The following is a 23,268-nucleotide window of genomic DNA, read 5'->3' on the forward strand; positions in this document are numbered from 1 at the left end:
GTCTTGGATTGGGTGCAAAATTACAAGGTTACGAAGTTGAACATAGCCGTAAACTCAAATCTGGGTCGGCTGTTCAACGACGGTTATGAAATAAAAAATCGATTGAGCGATTGTCGCAAGTCGTTATATTTAGCAATGCTATGCAATTATTAATCAAACAACTGAGTGATTTTAAAAGTAAATTTAAACTTTCATGAATAGCGCATACTCACACATTATAAGGTGCTTTACCTTCGCATAGAATATAGATACACAAAAATACAAAAAAGTTTTTAAAAATTTCATGCAATAGACAGTTTTAGCTAAATACAAGCAATAACTAGGTTTATTAATCATGTTTAAGTTGAACAAAAAATAAATAAGCGAATTATATCCAGATAGATTATGTATAAGCAATTAAGTGTACACTGTAAAAAATTCCATATCAAATTACGGTAAGATTTACCGGTAATCAGGATACCGGTACTTTTTTACAGCAAAATTCATTTTTCCGGAACTTAAAACCCGATATACCGTAATTTTTACAGCAGTAATTACCATAAAATTACTGAACCACTCTACATAAATAAATAATACTGTCAAAATTACGGTATAATATTTAACACTAAAATTGGATTTCACGGTAAATGGATCCTACGGATGATGCACCCAAAATACAGCTACTTCATACCGTAATTAGAACTGGAATTTTTTACAGTGTTCACATGTTCTCTTAAAAAGATTTCTGTCGCAAACTTCATTTTTAGGTGAGAGACAATTTAATGATGAGAGACTTAGAGCCACTTTCAGATGTTCAATACTTTCAATAGAAGCTTCTTTGGAGAGAACTCTGGAAAAAAAAAGAAGAAAAATTATTATTGAATAAATAACATTAGAATCTTTTAGATTTGAATTAGTTTAAAGAGAACAATATTGAACTATTTTAACTTAATTACTTTTAAAAATTAAACAAATAAATTTTTAAATTAATAAACGCAATTATTTTAATAGTTGCTATATTAATGCTGTTTATCGAAGCTCTGTCACCAAGGAAAATAAATAAGCAATTTTTTACACTTGAAGTAATGCGATGATTTCTAAACTACGTATATAATCTTACCGTAAAGAATTATTTGGGCTTCAAAACATTCATTAACAAACAAACTTTAAATATTTTTAAAGTTATTAAACTTTTTAAAAAATCGCCAATTTGGCGACATTTTTCCATCTAGGAGAAAATTGTCAAGTTTTCAGTTTTTTCAAATTAAGAGCCCAGGTAATGAGGCATTGAAGTAAGTTTTAAAATGTTGAAAAATTAGACCACAAACGCTGTTCATTTCCCCAAAACTGTGGCTTTTCTCCATATTGACGTTTTGCGCCATTCTCAAAATAAGCGTAGTTGGCTTTAGATAGGCTAAACTTGACCTAACAATCATGAGTAACAGTTGCAAACTCACAGTAATTGTAAAAATAGATTATTACTCGCAAGAAAGCATTATTACGACGGGGCCTTCGAAAAACAGCCTTTAAAGAAGTTTAGTACAGTACAGAACCCGTTATCCGGAAATCAGAAAACCAAAAAACCGGAACAAAATTCGATTAATTTTCCCGTCCTTTAAAAAAAAAATTATTTTTTTCCTCATAAGATTTTAGGATTTTTCGTCCTTTTTTGAAAGATGTTTACCTTACCATCATTTTGGAAATAAACATTAGTGTATTACTTCATCGTTTTTTCTTCTTTTTAAGATTGTTTCCAAACTTTTTTTTTTTAGTTGGGTTTAACTATAAAAAAAACGGCTTTTTGTAGCGATTCAGAAAACCGGAAAAATCAGTTATTCGGAATATCGATGGTCCCGATCGTTCCGGATAATCGGTTCCCTACTGTAGTTTGTAGCGCGGGCTCGATAACAAGCGAAACACACATCCAATTTACATTAAAAAGCAATTTTAAAGCATTTTTCGTTCAGAAAGTGAACATGTAGTTGAAAATTTGCACCAATCAGGAATTAGAAGCCCTAATTCTATACACGACGGAAAATTGCAGAAGTTATCAATATTACGTCATCAACCATGAAAACATTTAGTTTCGCAATTTTTTTTTTTCAATAACTGCTTTAAATATAGCTCAAAATCTACAGGATATCACCCAGAGTGCTCCGTAATGACGGTGATTAATATAGGTTTCTTGAATCCTCGTCAAAAATGATATAAAAAAGTAAACATATTGGGAGAGACATATAAGTATTAATTAGGGAGTGCCAACTGATTAACAATAAAGATGCTTTTGAAATCTAACGAAGTACTTCTGAGAAAAACGGGACTCAAAACATCAAAACCTGTTTGATTAGCGAGGCAAACAAAGAGGATTTGAAACATCTCCTAATTCACCATGCAATCAAACTGGTTTTGATACTTTTCATTCCGTTTTTCTCACTAGCGATTCAACTGATTTCGATAGCGTTCTTATTTCCTCCCTCCCCTCTTAAATATTAATTTGTGGTCATTCATAGGTATACTTTTTGTCTTCCTTTTTGACAAGAAATCTGAAAATATATATTAAGGGTGGTGATTCTGGAACATCTCATACATTTATAAATATATATGCTTACTCTTCGTGTAAATGTACATTCCCTTATGAAAAACTTTCCTTAAAACATTCGTCTATAACTACAGGTTTTAAAATGAAACAAACCAGAAGATGTTTCAACGAAAAAAAAAAAAACAACTGTAATTGGAGTAGCTTTTATAAAAATGAGTATTAGAAATGTTAAAATTCTAAACATTCAAATTTATAAAAACTCGAAAGCTGGACAGATATTTCCCCTCATTCTTTAGAATTCATATAAAACTCTATTTTGCAAAACGATAGGCTAGATCGATTTTAACTTCTACGACAGTCAATACCCACATTAGAAGGCATTTTCAATACATTGCTTCACAAACACAACGCCGAGATTAAGTCGTGCGTGCAAAATCAAGCAAACAATCACACCCCAAGCAAAATCTCTCACCATTGAGGAATCAGGAAAACAACCCTTTTTTCTTCAGATTTTATATCGATAAAAGTAGGCGTTGCAGTTACGGTTAAAAGGCCAAATATACATAACAGATTCTGAAAAATGATCAATAACAACGATAGCACAACCTTTCTTGTAACCTTTTCAGCCCACAACCCTTTGACGTCTATTTCAAAATCTGTTTGGTGTCAAAGGATTATGTCCGTCATAGACGTGAAGCTTAACTTTTTGTTTGTGAAGAAAAAAGCAAAGTCTGCAATTCATAAAGGGCAACAACTGTTTGCGGAGGCTGTTGTGTGACTTATAATTCAGAATTTCTTATCATAACAATTGCTCTACCTTTTCATAGTTCTTTCTAAACAGAATAGGGGGATTCAATATTGAATATTCGCTACATTGGTTTTGGTTTTAAAAAAATGAACGGACAAAATTATCCTGATACGTTTCTAAAAATATATTTGTATTAGAAGAAGTTTTTTATGTAACCTATTTAATATTATTTAAATCTGAATAACACTTAAAATGGTATCTCTATGTTAACTATCAATGTTTACACTTAATTATTAGTACTAAAATGCTTCGGTTTAAAAAAATAATGCATAAAATTATGCTAAAAAAATTGCATATGAGAGAAATTTCTATCTAACCTAGTTAATATATTTAAATCGGAATAATATTTAAAATGTCAGCTCTCAATGTTTACACTTAATCATTAGTACTGAAATTATACGGTTTAAAAAAATAATGCATAAAATTATACTAAAAAAATTGTATCTGAGAGAAATTTCTATCTAACCTATAGTTAATATAATTTAAATCTGAATAATATTTAAAATGTTAACTCTCAATGTTTACACTTAATCATTAGTACTAAAATGTTTCGGTTTAAAAAAGAACGGATAAAATTATACTGATAGATAATATATGTCAAAAAAAAAAAAAAAAAAAAAATATATATATATATATATATATATATATATATATATGTATTTATTTATATCCGAGAAAAATTTCTATTTAACCTAGTTAATATAATTTAAATCTGAATGTTATTTAAAAAACTTTAAGTTAACTCTCAGTGTTTGGACTTAATTATTAGTACTAAAATGTTTCGGTTTAAACAAAAGAACGGATAAAATTATACTGATAGATAATATGTTCCTAAAAAAATGTATCTGATAGAAATTTCTATCCAATCTAGTATAATTTAAATCTGAATAATACTTAAAATGTTAACTCTCAATGTTTACATTTAGTCATTAGTACTAACATGTTTCGGTTTAAAAAAAACAACAGATAAAAATATATACTGATAGATAATATATGTCCAAAAAAAAAAAAAAAAAAAGAAAAAAAAAATATATATATATATATATATATATATATATATATATATATATATATATATATATATATATATATATATATATATATATATATATATTTATTTATATCCGAGAAAAATTTCTATTTAACCTAGTTAATATAATTTAAATCTGAATGTTACTTAAAAAACTTTAAGTTAACTCTCAGTGTTTGGACTTAATTATTAGTACTAAAATGTTTCGGTTTAAACAAAAGAATGGATAAAATTATACTGATAGTTAATATGTTTCAAAAAAAAAAGTTGTATCTGAGAGAAATTTCTATCAAACCTAGTTAATATAGTTTAAATCTGAATAATATTTATAAAATGTTAACTCTCAATGTTTACACTTAATCATTGGTACTAAGATGCTTCGATTTAAAAAAACAACTAAATGTTTGCACTTAATCATTAGTACTAAATTGTTTTGGTTTAAAAAAAGAACGAATAAAATTATACTGATAGATAATATGTTTCTAAAAAAATGTATCTGATAGAAATTTTTATCTAACCTAGTTAATATAATTTAAATCTGAATAATGTTTAAAATGTTAACTCTCAATGTTTACATTTAATCATTAGTACTAACATGTTTCGGTTTAAAAAAAAAACGGATAAAATTATACTGATAGATAATATGTTTAAAGAAAAATTTGGATCCGAGAAAAATTTCTATTTAACCTAATTAATATAATTTAAATCTGAATAATACTTAAAATTTTAACTCTATGTTAACTCTCAGTGTTTAGACTTAATTATTAGTACTAAAATGTTTCGGTTTAAACAAAAGAATGGATAAAATTATACTGATAGTTAATATGTTTCAAAAAAAAAGTTGTATCTGAGAGAAATTTCTATCAAACCTAGTTAATATAGTTTAAATCTGAATAATATTTATAAAATGTTAACTCTCAATGTTTACATTTAATCATTGGTACTAAGATGCTTCGATTTAAAAAAACAACTAAATGTTTGCACTTAATCATTAGTACTAAATTGTTTCGGTTTAAAAAAAGAACGAATAAAATTATACTGATAGATAATATGTTTCTAAAAAAATGTATCTGATAGAAATTTTTATCCAACCTAGTTAATATAATTTAAATCTGAATAATGTTTAAAATGTTAACTCACAATGTTTACATTTAATCATTAGTACTAACATGTTTCGGTTTAAAAAAAAAACGGATAAAATTATACTGATAGATAATATGTTTAAAGAAAAATTTGGATCCGAGAAAAATTTCTATTTAACCTAATTAATATAATTTAAATCTGAATAATACTTAAAATTTTAACTCTATGTTAACTCTCAGTGTTTAGACTTAATTATTAGTACTAAAATGTTTCGGTTTAAACAAAAGAATGGATAAAATTATACTGATAGTTAATATGTTTAAAAAAAAAGTTGTATCTGAGAGAAATTTCTATCAAACCTAGTTAATATAGTTTAAATCTGAATAATATTTATAAAATGTTAACTCTCAATGTTTACACTTAATCATTGGTACTAAGATGCTTCGATTTAAAAAAACAACTAAATGTTTGCACTTAATCATTAGTACTAAATTGTTTCGGTTTAAAAAAAGAACGAATAAAATTATACTGATAGATAATATGTTTCTAAAAAAATGTATCTGATAGAAATTTTTATCTAACCTAGTTAATATAATTTAAATCTGAATAATGTTTAAAATGTTAACTCTCAATGTTTACATTTAATCATTAGTACTAACATGTTTCGGTTTTAAAAAAAAACGGATAAAATTATACTGATAGATAATATGTTTAAAGAAAAATTTGGATCCGAGAAAAATTTCTATTTAACCTAATTAATATAATTTAAATCTGAATAATACTTAAAATTTTAACTCTATGTTAACTCTCAGTGTTTAGACTTAATTATTAGTACTAAAATGTTTCGGTTTAAACAAAAGAATGGATAAAATTATACTGATAGTTAATATGTTTCAAAAAAAAGTTGTATCTGAGAGAAATTTCTATCAAACCTAGTTAATATAGTTTAAATCTGAATAATATTTATAAAATGTTAACTCTCAATGTTTACACTTAATCATTGGTACTAAGATGCTTCGATTTAAAAAGACAACTAAATGTTTGCACTTAATCATTAGTACTAAATTGTTTCGGTTTAAAAAAAGAACGAATAAAATTATACTGATAGATAATATGTTTCTAAAAAAATGTATCTGATAGAAATTTTTACCTAACCTAGTTAATATAATTTAAATCTGAATAATGTTTAAAATGTTAACTCTCAATGTTTACATTTAATCATTAGTACTAACATGTTTCGGTTTAAAAAAAAAACGGATAAAATTATACTGATAGATAATATGTTTAAAGAAAAATTTGGATCCGAGAAAAATTTCTATTTAACCTAATTAATATAATTTAAATCTGAATAATACTTAAAATTTTAACTCTATGTTAACTCTCAGTGTTTAGACTTAATTATTAGTACTAAAATGTTTCAGTTTAAATAAAAGAACGGATAAAATTATACTGATAGATAATAAGTTTAAAAAAAAAATTGTATCTGAGAGAAATTTCCATCAAACCTAGTAAATATAATTTGAATATGAAAAATACTTAACGTGTTAATGTTTAGTGTTAACTCATAATGTTTACACTTTATAACTATTTTTTTAAAATGTGTAAAATTATTTCAATACACAATATATTTTTCAAAAAAGTATTGTGTTTGTGAAGACCTTATCTAATCTAACCTAATTAATATAATTTAAGTTTGAGTAATATTTACAACATTAACTTCTAATGTTTACACTTCATGACTAATACTTTAATGCGTTGGTTTACAAGACAAACTATGACGTACAACATGTCCCTAAAAATTGTGTCAGAGAATTTAATATCTTACCTAATTAATAATATTTAAATCTGAAAAATACTTAAAAAGTTGAGTCTTAAATGTTTCGGTTTAAGAAAGAAAGGATAAAATTATTTTGATTCGTAAGGTTTTTCATAAATAATCTGAATCCGGTATAATTTTGAATCAAACATTATTAACATAATTTAAAACTGAATAATATTTAAAAAGCCTTAAAGGTTTATATTAAAAAAAAAATAAAAAAAAAAAATAAATAAAAACAGAAAAAGGTTAGTGTTTGTGTTAATGCATTGTTAATTAGATGTTTTAAAATAATATCGTGATTTAATAGTTTATTTATTCAACATAGAAGGAAGAGGTACAAGATTAAAATTTGTGCACTTAATGACTTGTGCTAAAGAAAAAGAGAAAAAAAATCAGTTATAAAAGCAAACAATTATTTGAGGCTTATTAACAATTTGAATCTGAAACAATTTGAATTATTACCGCAACATCTCGTTTTGAATTTATTTAAAGGCTAAATTTTTTTTTTTTAAATTTTTAATTTTCTTTAAGATATAATAGTCTGTCCTGATAAAATTGACATTATGTTCTGGCATAAAATTAAATCTGGATTTTGGTTTACTTAATAGAAAAAAGGCTAGAAGAAAGAAGAAATTTACAATAATTTGCTGCATTAGAATGTTTTGATGAACAAATGTATTAGAAAAATAGAAATGAAAGCGATTAATTCTTAACACAATTAATTCTTATTTCTAATTGTGTTAATCTGAAAGCAGTTTAAATTAAATATCAAAATTTTTATTTTAACAAATAGCGGAACAACGATTCGTAATTTTGAAAAGACTAAATCCAAAGTAAATCCAGATGGCACAAAGACAAAGTTAAAGTTTTTAGAGGTTTTGATGAAATAAAATAATGCTATTAATAACTATTATTTTATTCCATCATCTTGATTACACTTTAAATTTGTAAATAATATCAACTAACAAATATTCTTTCTACCAGATGAAATGCATGATTGCAATGCTTAAAAATTCCATTTTAAAAATGGCTATTGCAGAATTTACATTTGACAGACTGAAAGTCTAGAAGAAAAAAAAGACTAAAAAACAATAAATGAAGCAAATTTTCTGCATCTAATTTAATGATAATTTTAGTTTTAATATAAAATTATAATTTGAATGATGAGGAAAAAAATTTGATCGCAACTGATACCTTCCGAGCGAGACACTAAGTGTCAAGAACCCCACCCTTTAATTGTAAAAATAATCAATAGATGGCGATAGTGTGCCTAGTTTTGGAATTAAAATGATTTTATGTAAAAACAGCTGTTCGAGCAGAAAATAAAGTAATTGTTGTGTTTTGTTCTTGCTGAGTTCGGCTCTTCACTTATAAATTGCTGTCCAATAAAAATTGGATTTTAAGTTAACGAATTCCTGACACTAAGCGTGATGACTGTTAAGGAGGAACTTGAGAAGGATAATTACTTATATAGTGCTGCCATCTTCACGATATTTTCTTATTTAATTTCAAACTGAAACATAGTTTTTTAACAATCATATCGATGTTCTAATTTTTTTCTTCTTCGAAGATCTCATTCATTTATTACATAATGGATTAATATACGCTCGTCGTAATTTTAAAATGAAGAGTAATTTAACAAAGATATTTGAAAAATAATAAAAATTTTATTTTAATTCTGATACTCTCATCGTAAATTTCATTAAAACAATTTAAATTCACAAAATTTATCCCAATAAAAAATTGAAACAAATAAACATGCTTTTAACATTGCTTAAAAGGGATTTGTCATGCTTGAACCAAGACATGCATTGAAAATCAGTCACGAATCAGTCCAGTCTTTCTACTAATCACAAAAATCTCTCCTTTTTTTAAATAAAAAAATATATATATATATATATATTTTTCAAATGAATCAAATCCCAGCATGTGTTTTTTTTTTTATTCTTTTCTTATTTATTTGCTTTTTTTCACCTTTAAAGAAACAAATGTTATTTGATGAAATTGAAAAAAAATTAATAAATAAATAAAAATAGTAATAAAGAATAATTAAAAAAAAAAGTAATGAAAACAGTCGTAAGAATCAATAATGTAATAATTAAATTCATAAATTCTTTGCTTCATAATTCAAGTTCGACAGTGCCAAAATTTAAAATAATTCAAGTTCATCAATGCCAAATTTTTTCCCACCCTTGTCACATCAGCTCAATGATGCCCTGTTATGTAATAACTTTGTAAATAACTCCCTTGTAAATCACGTGAGTTTTTTTAAATTTCTCCATAAAGTGTGGGCATCTATTTTGCCCCAATTTGTCTCTCTCAACGACAACTCGTTTTTTTTAGTTTTGTTTTTCATCTTTATTTATTTTTCTGTTTCACCTTAGGCTACCGCGGTTTTTATAGTTTGCTTTTTCACTATTATTTCTCCTTTTTTCGTTGGCAACTTTAAGTTTTATGTTTCCAGCCATTTTTGTTTTCTTTCATCTCTGCCTGGCAAATATTGAAAATGGAAGTCTATTTTTGAGCACTTGAAACAGGGCAACTTTTATTAACATCGTTGCATTTTTTGAAACGAACGAAGTTTTTAATAAAGTTTCCCAGATTGTCACATGGATGTCATATAAACGTCAAAAGTGGTCACAGTCACGGGTGTGACAGTTTTGAATCGACCGAAGGGGGTCATAATGTGACTTAGATGTCATTCTGTCTTGTGATAGCACATAAAAGTCTCCATGACTAATTATTGTTACTTTAGTCACATAAATACTTAACTGGGACTCAAGCCACTGAGAAACTTTGTTGCAACTTTGATCCCTAAAAAGTCGCTTGAGAACCATTTCACGACCTGCTTTTCTAAAGTTATAAAGGATATTTTTTGCGATTTGTCACACTAAAGTTAGACCAGTTTCATAAAAGTCTTGTAAGCATTTTACTTGCGATGTCTAAAAATGAAATATATGAATCACAATAGAGTCATGCAGTCATGAATGGTCGAAACAATTACATCCACTTATATTTGTTAAATGACTCCAAAGGCCTCTCAATATTATATCGAAAAAGATTTTGTTTCTGGAAACGTGTTTGTTAAAAAAAAATTCCATTCTCTAATGCTCACAGAGTCAGAAAAAAGATTTTTAATGTAAATATACTCCTTGCCCAAATTACCAAACAATATTTAAATAAATATATTTTATTTATCTATTGTACATTTTATAAATCTATTGTGCATTTCGTATCTATTAAAAGTGCACCACTTACTAATTAGTGCTTATTTCAAAAATTGAGCATCATTGGCGTTAATAATAATGTGGCGATTTTTTACACTTCTCTTAAATGGTATAGTACAATTTTGCCAATGATATTGCTTTAACATGACTTATTTTGAATTTCAACTATTAATTATTACCAAAATTAATTAAGCTTCATTGGTGTCAAGGCTTTTTTTCACGGTTCCCCGTAAAGAATAAAAATTTTGTTTTTTGAAACATATCTATTTTTTAATTTAATTATTCCCCCAATAAGGAATTTAATCAAGCATCTTTGGAGTTAATAGGAATACGGCGTTTTTTTTTTACGTTTCTCCAATACGAATTAATATTATTTCTTCGTTAATTTTGCTTTTAAATACATAACTTATTATTTTTTAAATTCAATTACTGTTGAATTTAAATTATAGATTAACGTTTTAAAGGAATAACTAAAACCGCAAAATAAACACGTGATTTTAAGTAAGATTGGAAATGCTAATTTTGGTGGCGTAATTCACCAATGCTAACATGTTCATGCTGATCATTGAGGTTATCTGACATAATGAATAAAAAATAATTAAATATTAAAGACTGAACAAAAAAATTCCCTTTCTAGTAGAAGCTATAAGCTTTCAAATGTCCCCGGATTTAATCTTTATACTTGAAAGAACGAAAATCGTCTGCAATCTCATTTTTATCAATGGCGAGCTCTAAGCTAATGAAACAAAAAATTCCATTTGCATATTCAAGGGGTAGTGCTAGGGCCAAAGGAAAAGAGGCCTGCCAAGAAATGATTAGAAGAGGTGGAGAAAGACTTTAACATTCTAAAGGCCCGAAACTGGAAACAAAGAACTAGAGACAGGCGACTTAGGAAAAAAATTGTTAGTGAGGCCATAGTCCAACATGGATTGTAATGCCAGGGAGTTAGTTAAGAGTTCTAATCCAATGAAAAAAATTCCATTTTTCCTACATCTTTACTAACGTAAAGTCCTGGATACTTAGTATCCAGAGCTAAGCATCCTGTTAGTATCTAAGTATTCAGGGCTTCATACTAACGAAAGTATTAAAAACTTCGAAAGAATTTTATGACAGAGCGCTAATTTTGCCACTTGCAGCCGCAGCGATCCTAATTTCTGGATGATAGAGCAAACGGTTCTGGAGTTGTAAAAGAGATACACAGATAGACTAAATTTTAATATTATAAATGCATAATAATATTGTCCATCTTCGCAGAATGTGAATTTATCGAGCATAGATAGAATTATCACATGCTAATACGATTATCATGCCGTTATGCATGGTTAAATTATTTTTATGTAAAATGAAACTATTATTGTTTGAGCATAGTAAACTATTATTCTTTTTGCATAGTTAAAGCTATAAATCTTTACGTAAGGTGAGACTTTTATAATTTATGACATTGTTAGCAGATGTTATCGTGTTTGTTTAACGCTTAATAACACGAACTACAAATCAGTTGTAGTAATTCCAGCGACCTAATCATTGTCTATTACAGGCAAACCTTAACGACTTTACGACCTTAAAACACTTGTCTATTACAGACAAAAATCTATAATTTTCTAAACCTAATTCCAAATAATGGCGGTCCACTTAAAAATTAATGTCTTCGGGCATATTTAACATATCAATCTAAATTTTTTTAAATTAATATTTAATTTATTTAGAAATGTGATTTCGTATTATGGGTATAATTCTGGTGATAACTTAAATAGCAAATTAAGAATCTTACACAAATGCGCACTGCAAGTAGCAAAGAATAGTAACACAAAATCTAAGACCAAAGAGGTGACGTAACCAGTGGTATCATAATTATGGTTGGTGTAAAGAACGATAAATGTTCGATATAGGTCAATACCATTTACTTTTCGGATTAATTTGGGTGTTGGATGAATCTCCGCACGCGAGGGATGGCACGCATTTCCAATGAGAAGAAAAGGAGGTGTGGATTAAACGTGATTATCGTGAGGAGCAATTATTTTTAAGGATACAAATACCTATTTAGAATGTGAAGGTCCTACTTTTCTCACCGCACTACTTTATCCTCCAGGTGCACCTGTGGTAGGCATAAGCTGGGTTACCACATTGGCTACTACAAGCCAACAAAAGTAATTTCAAATGAACAGAATTTTATTGATTGTATTAACTAGTAATGTCATAACAGTTTATTTTCATGGCGCGAATTCCTTAAAATCATTTAAGTTTATCTTTTTAAAAGAAGCCAGTAAAATAATTCAAAATTAGGCATAATTGTATTAATTTTAGTCGTATTAGCTAATAAGTTTATGTCTTGACAGTAGACTTTCAAGTCGAATTCTAAGGAAGCATTAAAATTAACCTTTTTAAAAATAATTAAGTAAAATCATTGCAAATTGGGTCCGGTTGCATTTATTCTAATTACATTAACTAATAAGTCTATGTCTTACCAGTATACTTTCAAGGCGAATTCTACGGAAGCGTTGAAAAAAAATTTTAAAAAGCATATAAAATAATTCCAAATTAAGCCTAGTTGTATTTTTAATTGCATTTAACTAATAAGTTTATGTCTTGACAGTATACTATCAAGGTTGAATTCCAAAAAAACATTAAAATTTTTAAATGAAGCTGATAAAAATGATTCCAAATTAAGCATATTTGTATTAACTGCAATTGTATTAACTCCGGAGATCAAGCGCTCGCCTGCCATTGAAGTGGACCGGGTTCGAATCCCAACGATGGCTGGTCAATACGAATTCCTCACCCGGCTTGGATCGACCACAGTGTAAACGTAAAACTTTCTCAATGGTAGACAGATCATGAGAGAGACAGATCATTTTCTCATTCGTCAGGTTACCCGTGAGAGGTTTTCGTGGTTTTCCTCTCCATGTAACACAAATGTGGGTTAGTTCCATCAAAAAGACCTACGATTTTCTTCCAGTAGTTGAGCCAGAGGAGTTTGATTGTCTTCTGGTTTGGGTCCAAAATTACTACAGAATTGAAAATTAGTAGTCGTAAACTCAAAAAAATTGGGCCTGATGTTTAAAGACGGTTATAGAATGAAATTGCATTGACTAACAATATTAAATCTTGACCGTATACACTGTAAAAAATTCTGATTAAAATAACGGCCTAAAGAACCAGCACTTTGGGCGCATCATTCGTAAAATCCTTTTTTTCCGTAAAATATTATACCGAAATTTTTACAGTATCATTTATCTCACTAGAGTGATTCAATGATTTTATGGTAATTGTTACTGTAAGAATTACAGATATAACCGTATATTCCGGTTCCGTAACATATTTCAGTGAAAATGGATTTTGCGGTAAAAAGTATTGTAATAAAATTCTGGAATTTGATCCGGAATTTTTTACAGTATACTTTCAAGGTAAATTTCACATAAGTATTAAAATTTATCTTTTTATAAGTAGACTGCAAAAATAACTCCAAACTAAGCATATTTGCTTAGTTTCAATTGCTTTAACTTAAGCTTAGATCTTGAAAATATACTTTCAAGGCGAATTCGATAGGAGAAATCAAATTTATCTGGACTTCAGGAGAATTATCAATTGATGAGGTTATTCTAGTTAATCTTATAAAATCATTAAGTATTAAACAATATTTTAACTCCTTGTTTCCTTAAAAGAAAACAATAAAAATAATTCTAAATTTATATATTTGTAAATTTATTAATTGTATCAACTAATTAGCGTACTAATTTTTCCTGGTTAGTTATTTTTATAAGACTTTTTCAGAAACTTACTGATGTATTTCTTTCTTTTCTCTGGTTTGCATTATATAAAATCATAAAAGCATTAATTTTTTTTAAGATTTTAAAAGTTATAGTTAAAATCGTTTTTTCCTTTCGTTATAATTGTTTTCTAAATATTGATTTAAAAGATTTATTTAAATCTGATTTGTTTTAAAAAATTCTAAAGGGTTTGATTTTTTTTTCTTGAAAGAATACTGGCTGAAATTTGCATCACCAATGGAAATATTTTCTTTTAAAAAGGGTGAGCCCAAAGCATATGCCTTGGCCTATAGTCAATATAGCTTAAGAGAGCCAAGATGGCTCAAGAGATAAAGGATTCGCTGTCCGATGAGGTGACCCAGGTTCGAATCCCAGCTGTGGCTGGCTGGTACCAATTCACAAATCACAGTGTTGACTTATAATTATACTCAGTGATAGACGGATCATGAGTTAGAGTCCCCTTGCCGTCGGGCTAACCGCTGGAGGCTTCTTTTTCTCACCATGTAACGCAAATGCTGGTTAGTTTCATCAAAAAGTTCTCCACGAAGGCTAGTTAGTCACAATGCTTGATCAAGGAGTCCCTTGTTTTCTGGGTTCGGTCCAAAATTACACGATTATGGAATTAAAAGACGTAAATTAAGAATTAGGTCGGCTGTTCCAGGCCAATTATAAAATAAAATAAAAAGATAGCTTTACGGATGGCTTGTTAAATTGTTTGCAAAACTTTTCCAGGGTGCATAGTCAGATTTTTCAACGAAATATAAGCACCTTTTAAGTATTTTACAAGCACTCTAAAATATTTCTAAACACTTTCCAAAAAAAAAAAACTTTTATTAGGATCTGTGCCAAAAAAAAAAAAAAAAAAGAATCTTAATTTTAAAAAAAAATCCTAATTAGGATCAGTGCAGTAATAAAAACTATCTTTTCTGTAGTTTAAAGTTCTTAATTTATAAAACTAAAATCAATAAAATTCAAAAACTTTTTCAAAAACTTAAAATAATCATGATAAAATAACTATCTTCTGATAAATATTGTGGAGAAATTTATGAAAATCATGCATTTTTTGTAATTTAGAACGACAGTCGACACGGCAAAGAAAAAAAAAATCTCTTTTTAGAAGATAGAAAATTGAGTACTGTTTACAAACCCCGAATTAAAAAAAAGCATCCTTAAGGGCTTTTTTTAAAAAATGCTAAGCACCCTGTTTTCCTTTGGTGTACCAGATAAAATTTTCATTCACAAGGCCGTGTCTTGACAGGTGATCAACACTACGAGGAGGGAAATGAATACCTACTTATTAATGTCATGTTTTTGACGAAAAATTAGGCAAAAGACATAGAAAACTTATAAGTTATTCCTTTTTTCAATTTAATTTCTCATTTTATTGTATAAATTTAAAAGTTCTAATTCAATAAACCGCATCTTAGTTGTTTATGGATAGTAATATGCAATTAGAGTTTTGTGATACAAAGGTTAACGGTTTTTTTTTATCTGTCATTCAACAGCCAACCAAATTTTAAGTTTACGACTATCAATTTTCAACTCTGTGGCCTTGCAACTTTGAACCCAATCCAGAAGACAAGGGAATTCCTGGATCAAGTATCGGGAGAAATTTTGCTAATTGTCAAGTTGGCGTTCGTAATACATGCTCTAATCAAAACGGTCGCGTAAGAGTTTTAAGTGACTTAGAGTGGGATTTGTTTCTTCGGTTATGAGAGATGGCAATTTTTTGATATTCAGTTTTTAATTACTGTCTATTGACTACAGCGAAATCATCAGCTGACATACAGACTTTGCAAAACAAATACAACATCGTAGATTCGGAGAACTTAAAATAGATTTAATTATATTTTTGGAATTTGGAATCTGACTCAGAAGTAGGGTCGCGTTGTTGATTTAGTATTCGTGCGAGAGATAATTTTTGGATTATAAAGGATCAACTTTTTAAATGACGGATAACCTAGAGTCAATCAATTTCAAACAAATTTGATATGAATTTCTGACATATAAATGTTATTTTCAGTTGCTTACAAAAAATTAAATTTATATGTTTGGCATACTTGTGGGCTCAAAGGTATCCACTAATTTATCTAATTTAAATTTTTGAAATTTTTTTATATTTAATTTTAAATTAAATATGTACATTTCATATCTATCGACTATAGATAAAACATTAGCTGAAATACTGCCCTTCCAAGCAACATCCAAGATTCGGAAAACTTAAAATAAATTCAATTATATTTTTGGTCCACGATGCTGATTTTGAAGTTAATTTTGAGTCGCAATGTCGAATTAGTAGTTAATAAGTCACGAGTGAAATTTTTTTTTTGTTGATTTATAAAGAATTAGCTTGTTAAATGACGGATTGTCTAGACTTAATAGATTTCAAACAACTTTTATGTGAATTTCAAACAGAAAAAGCTATTTTTAATTGCATACAATCAATTAAATTCATATATTTTCATTCATTAATGTTTCTTCAAGAATAATTGCACTAAATTCATACAAATACGATGCCAATCGCTAATTAAAAATATAAAGTGTGAAACTTGCCGCCAACACCCATCCCAGGACTAGTGGCTCGCAAAGCAACCCTCGAATCTGCCGCAAGTACCATAAATGTCAAATAGGACCATAAATTGTTCTCAAAACTCTGATCAACTATTGACAGATGGCTTTCTAAGTATAGTCTGGAAAGTGTAAATATTGACACGTCTGGGTAAAGATCCCTAACTTTTCCCCACAATTACACGTCGTTATCACACCGACCGGATTCGGAAAAATACACCATAATAACAGGGTTCCGTCCACCAAGGCGAAAAAAATGATTGTAAAGCCACAAAACCGCGTTAATATGGCATACATTTGAATTGGAAATGGTTCGTATTTACATTCTACAGACACGAGTCGATGTCAGTTGGCGTTCGTAAAATATGCCCTAAACGGTAGCGAAAGAGTTGTAAGTGAATTAAATGAGTTAGAACCGTGGGATTTGCTTCTTCGGGTCTTATGTGAGTTTCGTAAGGATTGAATTAATAAATCATTAATGTGAAAACTTCTTAGATTGCTGGGGGCTTTTATTTGTTTTATAGGGACGAGTTATTTTTCAAGAGCTGTTAACACGTATGAATACATTAAAGTGAATGTATTTAAATAATGATCTTGCAAAACCGTGAGAATTTATATGTGTTTTGAGTAGAGTTAGGCATAAAAGAGAACGTCAAAATTTATCGAGTTAAGGCGAGGATTAAAACGATAGCTAATAAATAATTATAAACGATAGCTAATAAACGATAAATAATAATAAACGATAGCTAATAAACGATAAATAATAATAAACGATAGCTAATAAACGATAAATAATAATAAACGATAGCTAATAAACGATAAATAATAATAAACGATAGCTAATAAACGATAAATAATAATAAACGATAGCTAATGAACGATAAATAATAATAAACGATAGCTAATAAACGATAAATAATAATAATAAACGATAGCTAATGAATAAATAATTATTCGTTGATTATTTCACAATGTTTAAGTTCTTTTCATAAAGAATTGTTTGCTTTCAACAAAAGAATGCTGAAGAATTACTTTCTGGGTATTAGGTTATCACAAAACAACTTAGTTCTCTTCATGAAAAAATATAAAGCTTGAATAGAAAAGAAAAAAAAAAAAGGGGGGGGGGGAATAGAATGTAAGCCTTTGCCTTTTGGGTAATGAACTTTTATTTACTTATAAAAGAAAATACGCAGGGAGAAATACTAGAAAAAGTAAATACGTGATAAATATGAAGTTTTGGTCCATTTATTTGAATGAAAACTTTAAAAAAAATAAAAATAAATGACGAAATATTTTTATATTTTATAACCGTCGTTGAACAGCCGACCCAATTTTATGGGTTTACGACTACTAATGTTCAACTCCACAGCCTTGTAATCTTGAAGCCAATCCGGAAGACAAGGGAACTCCTGGATCGAGTATTGGGCGACTTTTAAATGGAGCTAACCCGCATTTGCGTTACATGGAGAGGAAGACCACGACAACCTCCCACGGTTAGCCTGACAGCAAGGGGACTCTAACCCATGATCCATCTAACACTGAGGATATTTCACGTCAGCACTCTGGTCGGTGCAATGATAAAATTTTGGAATGATACCAAAATATATTACCTGTTCCGGGGTTAAAAAATCGTATTAAAAAAAATGAGCACAAATTAATTCATTAATATATATTCATTATTCATTAATATATATTATATATATTCATTAATATACATTCGTTATTCATTAATATATATTTTGATTTAATGTGTGACTTTTGAAGACAAGACGTGAGACAAGACAAGACATGATTTCATAAAAAAAAAATTTTTGTTGTTATTTAAAATTTGAACAAGGCTGAGAAACGTAAAAAAGAAAATAATCGTAATTAACCGCTAATTTGTTAACCGTTTTACGGTGATGGTCACCGATATCTTTTTAATATATAGTTTTTAATTATGAAAAACAGTTCAAGAGTTACTAAAAAATCTGTTTAATTATCGAAATTATATTTGTACTAAAATATAAAATCCCAAAAAAATGTTTTTTCGTTTATATTCAAAAAATTATCAATAATTGATGTTGTAAATTAAATAATGATAGATCTTAAAAGACTGCAAATAAGTGCAAGTTTAAGAAAAATTATTGTTAGGAAGATTTTACCTTTAACGCAAAAAAAGAAGACACCGGTACAGTGTTTCATGTATTGTATGATGTACTTTAAATTATTAAAATGCTAAATACAATATTTTTCTCTTATTTTGACCTAATTTAACACAAAATAATATAAAAAGTATATAAAATATGTTTAATAAAAATTATGCGTCAAACAGTCATGTTCTACAGAAATTATTTTTACTTTTGCAAGTGAAAATGATAAAGTGTTTTTCGGGCATAAATCATAATTTTACAATGATAAGTTTTTTTTTGTACTGAAACAAACGAAAAACTTTTTTAAAAAATCTATTAAATATGTCTCTAGGGCAAATTTGAAATTGAAACAAATAGAAACGCATTGCGCATCTTCTGGTATAAAAGAATGTGGCTGCAAAAGCTTGATAATTCTGCTGTTTTAAGTTTTTGTTAACGCGGCGGGGAAAAATTAAATAAATAAGTAAAATAACTTTGAAATTCATGTTCATTAATAACATTTTCCTATCAGAATATTCCTTAAAAACATATTTCTAAAGATGTGCATAATTTAAAATTTTTTTTTCACCCCATACTTCTTGTGTTAAAAAAGGAAAATTGATCGAGTTGTAATTGCTCTATATCAGAAATTTATGAAGGCTTATGAGATTTGTAAAAGTTTTTTTATTTTTTTTAATATAGCGGAGAAAGTGATCTAAATCGTAAATGAATAACCACTGTCCTAAAATTGAACGAGTTGTAATTGCTCTATATCAGAAATTTATGAAGGTCTAGAGAATTTTTAAAATTTTTTTAATATAGAGGAAAAAGCCATTTAAATCGTAAATGAATAGCCACTGTCCTAAAAGTGAACGAGTTGTAATTGCTCTATATCAGAAATTTATGAAGGCTTATGAGATTTGTAAAAGTTTTTTTATTTTTTTTAATATAGCGGAAAAAGTGATCTAAATCGTAAATGAATAACCACTGTCCTAAAATTGAACGAGTTGTAATTGCTCTATATCAGAAATTTATGAAGGTTTAGAGAATTTTTAAAATTTTTTTAATATAGAGGAAAAAGCCATTTAAATCGTAAATGAATAGCCACTGTCCTAAAAGTGAACGAGTTGTAATTACTCTATATCAGGAATTTATGAAGGCTTATGAGATTTGTAAAAGTTTTTTTATTTTTTTTTAATATAGAGGAAGAAGCCATCTAAATCGTAAATGAATAACCACTGTCATAAAACTGAACGAGTTGTAATTCTTCTATATCAGAAATTTATGAAAGTTTAGAAACTTCTTAAAAGTTTTCTTATTTTTTTAATATCGAGGAAAAAGCAATCTAAATCGTAAATGAATGACCACTGTCCTAAAACTGAACGAGTTGTAATTACTCTATATCAGGAATTTATGAAGGTTTAAGTAATTAATTGACGTTTGATGTGAATAATTAATAACTAAATCAGAAATTTAATAATTATTTAATAAGAGTTGACCGTTTCGCATAAGCAAGAATATATGATTTTTTTTTTAACAAATTTAGTAATGAATGATATCGTAAGAAAACGCAGGTGTTTAAATGGATATCAACATTTAAAAATTCCATTCACAAAACAGTCAATCGTAATAGTGGAAAATTAATTATGCAATTACTCACAGTTCAAAGTACCTCTACATTGACATTTCACATTTATTCTGAATCTTTACCCATCTGCATGAAGTATAGACTTAAATGGTAGCTTATACATTATATCTTTTCAAACTCAAACTTTTAAACTAAGTTTCTAATAGTGCTGAATAAATCAAATTAGTTCCTATGTGTTTTTCAGATTTTGACTACATTTATCACAAGAAAGCCAAGACAGCACCGATTTGTATTTCAGACAAGGAATTACAAGATTGCTAAGTAGCTGTCATTTGAGAAAAATCGCCTTTGGCGATCGATTTTTCTCCTGTTAGGCTTTTTAAATGGTCCTATAATCATAATGGAACCAAGTATAAATTTTTCTTTTCTCACCATCGTGGTTACAATATAAATAGGTGAAAAATAGCAACTAGAACAGAACACATTCGTCAGCGAGATGTTGTCGTTTATTATTATTTCCAGTACTTATTTAGCGTTAAAAAAAAATAATAATAATAAAATAAGCTGACGCAAGTGTTAATGAAAGCAATATTTCATTTTATTACTACTTTCGAATTCTTTACCGTACACTTGATATGAATACTTGATGTAATAAAATACGCATTCTTAAAGGCGCGTTCGTGACGATTTGATTTGTTGAAAGAAAACTTTAACGTCCAGGCGTTTTTGGTATTTTTTACAACCCAAATAAATACCGTAGATTAGGGCTACTTTTGATTCACTGACGGAAAAAAAAGGATATTTTTTTACGATAGTCAAATTGTTAATGGGGAACCTTTCAAAAGACAGCAATTTATATATATATACTAGGAGGCTCCGTCCCCTGCTCGCTAACGCTCGCCAACCCCCGAGAATTGTTACGCAATCCTATGCGGTTCACGCCGTGAACCATGGCTCGCTGCGCTCGCTCGCCAATGAACACAATGTTCTAGCACAAAGACATAGTATATTATCATCAAAGACATAGTACTTTATCATCAAAGACATAGCATTGTACTTATGTAGAAAAATTCTATCAATGTTCTTATTGGCTTTTAAAAAAGTAGATTAGCTATTTAGATTGTACATGGTGAAAAAATCAAAACGTTAGCTAAATGAGAAACATATTAGCGAAATAAATTATCAAATATTGCAGTTACTCAGCTAAATTCAACTAAATGTGTATAAAAATTAGTTAATGCTAGAAATTCTGCAAGTTTTAGAAAAAAAAATTTATTATTTAAAAATATAAACTTTAAACCCTAACTTTTCCTTGTGAGATAATAACCCTCAAAAAGTCTTTCATTTTCAAGAACACAAAAATTTGTTTTATCGCCAAATGAAATATTTTTTGGTGATCAGCATTATTGAAATCAATTTCTATTTTAATTAACTTTTGTGATAAAGTACTTAACATTTTAGAACAAAATAAGGATGTCTTACATACAATAAATTAAAATGCATGGCTGTTAGCATTACCCGAGAAATACCATGTGGAGGTCGCCATGCTGCATTTCTAATCGGGGAGTTTTGATTTTGGCACTTCTCCTTGACTACTGCCAATACTTAATATTGCACTTGATCTCTGCAATCTATGTCTTCCATAACATTCCTCAACACTTTCTTGGGCTCTTCGAACACGTTTTCTTTCATTACGTTTTAAGGCCCTAGCAGCTTCACTAATATTCTGCATTTTAAAGCGTGAAAATTCAATGCATAAATAAACTCGAAATATAAAAAAATTCAATGCATTCAATACAAACACTTAGACGTTTAAGTAACTCCCAGTAGAAAAATATCAATTCAACAGCGGCCTTTTAAAGCATTCTCACTTCAATTAATTAATTAATTCCTAATTGAGTTTAAATTAAATATTATCATGTTTTTAGGGCATGAATCTGAATTGAACAACCTGATAATGCTCACTCTGGTTATTTTTTCCGTTTTTAAAAGCGCTATATGTTGAGCCATCTCATGTGACATTTGCCATGTGACATTTTTAGCAGCAATCATTGGTCAATTTTCTAACGTTGCCATTCGGGAAGTTGTAATGAGGCTTTTTTTTGGTGCCGTGTAAGAGAAATATATATATATATATATATATATATATATATATATATATATATATATATATATATATATATATATATATTGTCACGGATAAACAAGAAGTATTGTAAACACATTATACTATTTTAAACTGTGTAAACACGTAACTGTAGGGGAGAGTGGGGTCAATTGTAACAGGGTACGATTGTAACAGAGCAAAAATTTCGAGTGTCGGGATCTAGATTTGGTTCCTAGGTGGCGCACAAGGTGTATTAAATAAATCTACATGTACACCCCTGATGGCGACCTTTTTTATGTACTTTTGAACGAGTTACATCACAAAAGATATTTTTACGCCACGCAAGTACTTTTTTTGGTACTAGAATATTATATTGTAACAAAGTAATTTTGTTTAAACAAATAAAAATTAGTAACCGAATATGTAAGTGGACACCTTAATTAACATTTCAATTAAAAAAACATTAGTTTTGCTAATTAACTAGCATTGTTTTTAACAAATGAAGCTGAAATGGCGTCTTGGGGACAATTGTAACAATAAGTAAAGGGACGATTGTAACAGCTGAAAATAAATAATCTTATGTTTACAAACCATTACTTAACTCTTTAAGAACCACCAATAGTTTCCTATATCATTTATATT

General features: G+C 28.2%; 1 long non-coding RNA gene across 1 annotated transcript in view; it reads right to left on the bottom strand.

Moving 5' to 3' along the window:
* Nucleotides 1-296: 296 nt before the first annotated feature.
* Nucleotides 297-23,268, bottom strand: part of LOC107439678 (uncharacterized) — a 28,463-nt gene continuing 5,491 nt past the window's right edge. Inside the window, exon 2 of the long non-coding RNA XR_015429173.1 lies at nt 297-829. This is a non-coding gene — a long non-coding RNA (uncharacterized LOC107439678). The remainder of the gene's footprint in view (nt 830-23,268) is intronic.

This window comes from Parasteatoda tepidariorum, chromosome 9, assembly GCF_982258835.1.
Source record: "Parasteatoda tepidariorum strain Cologne lab strain chromosome 9, Ptep-v5.0, whole genome shotgun sequence".
In the NCBI taxonomy this organism is placed as follows: Eukaryota; Metazoa; Arthropoda; class Arachnida; order Araneae; family Theridiidae; genus Parasteatoda; species Parasteatoda tepidariorum.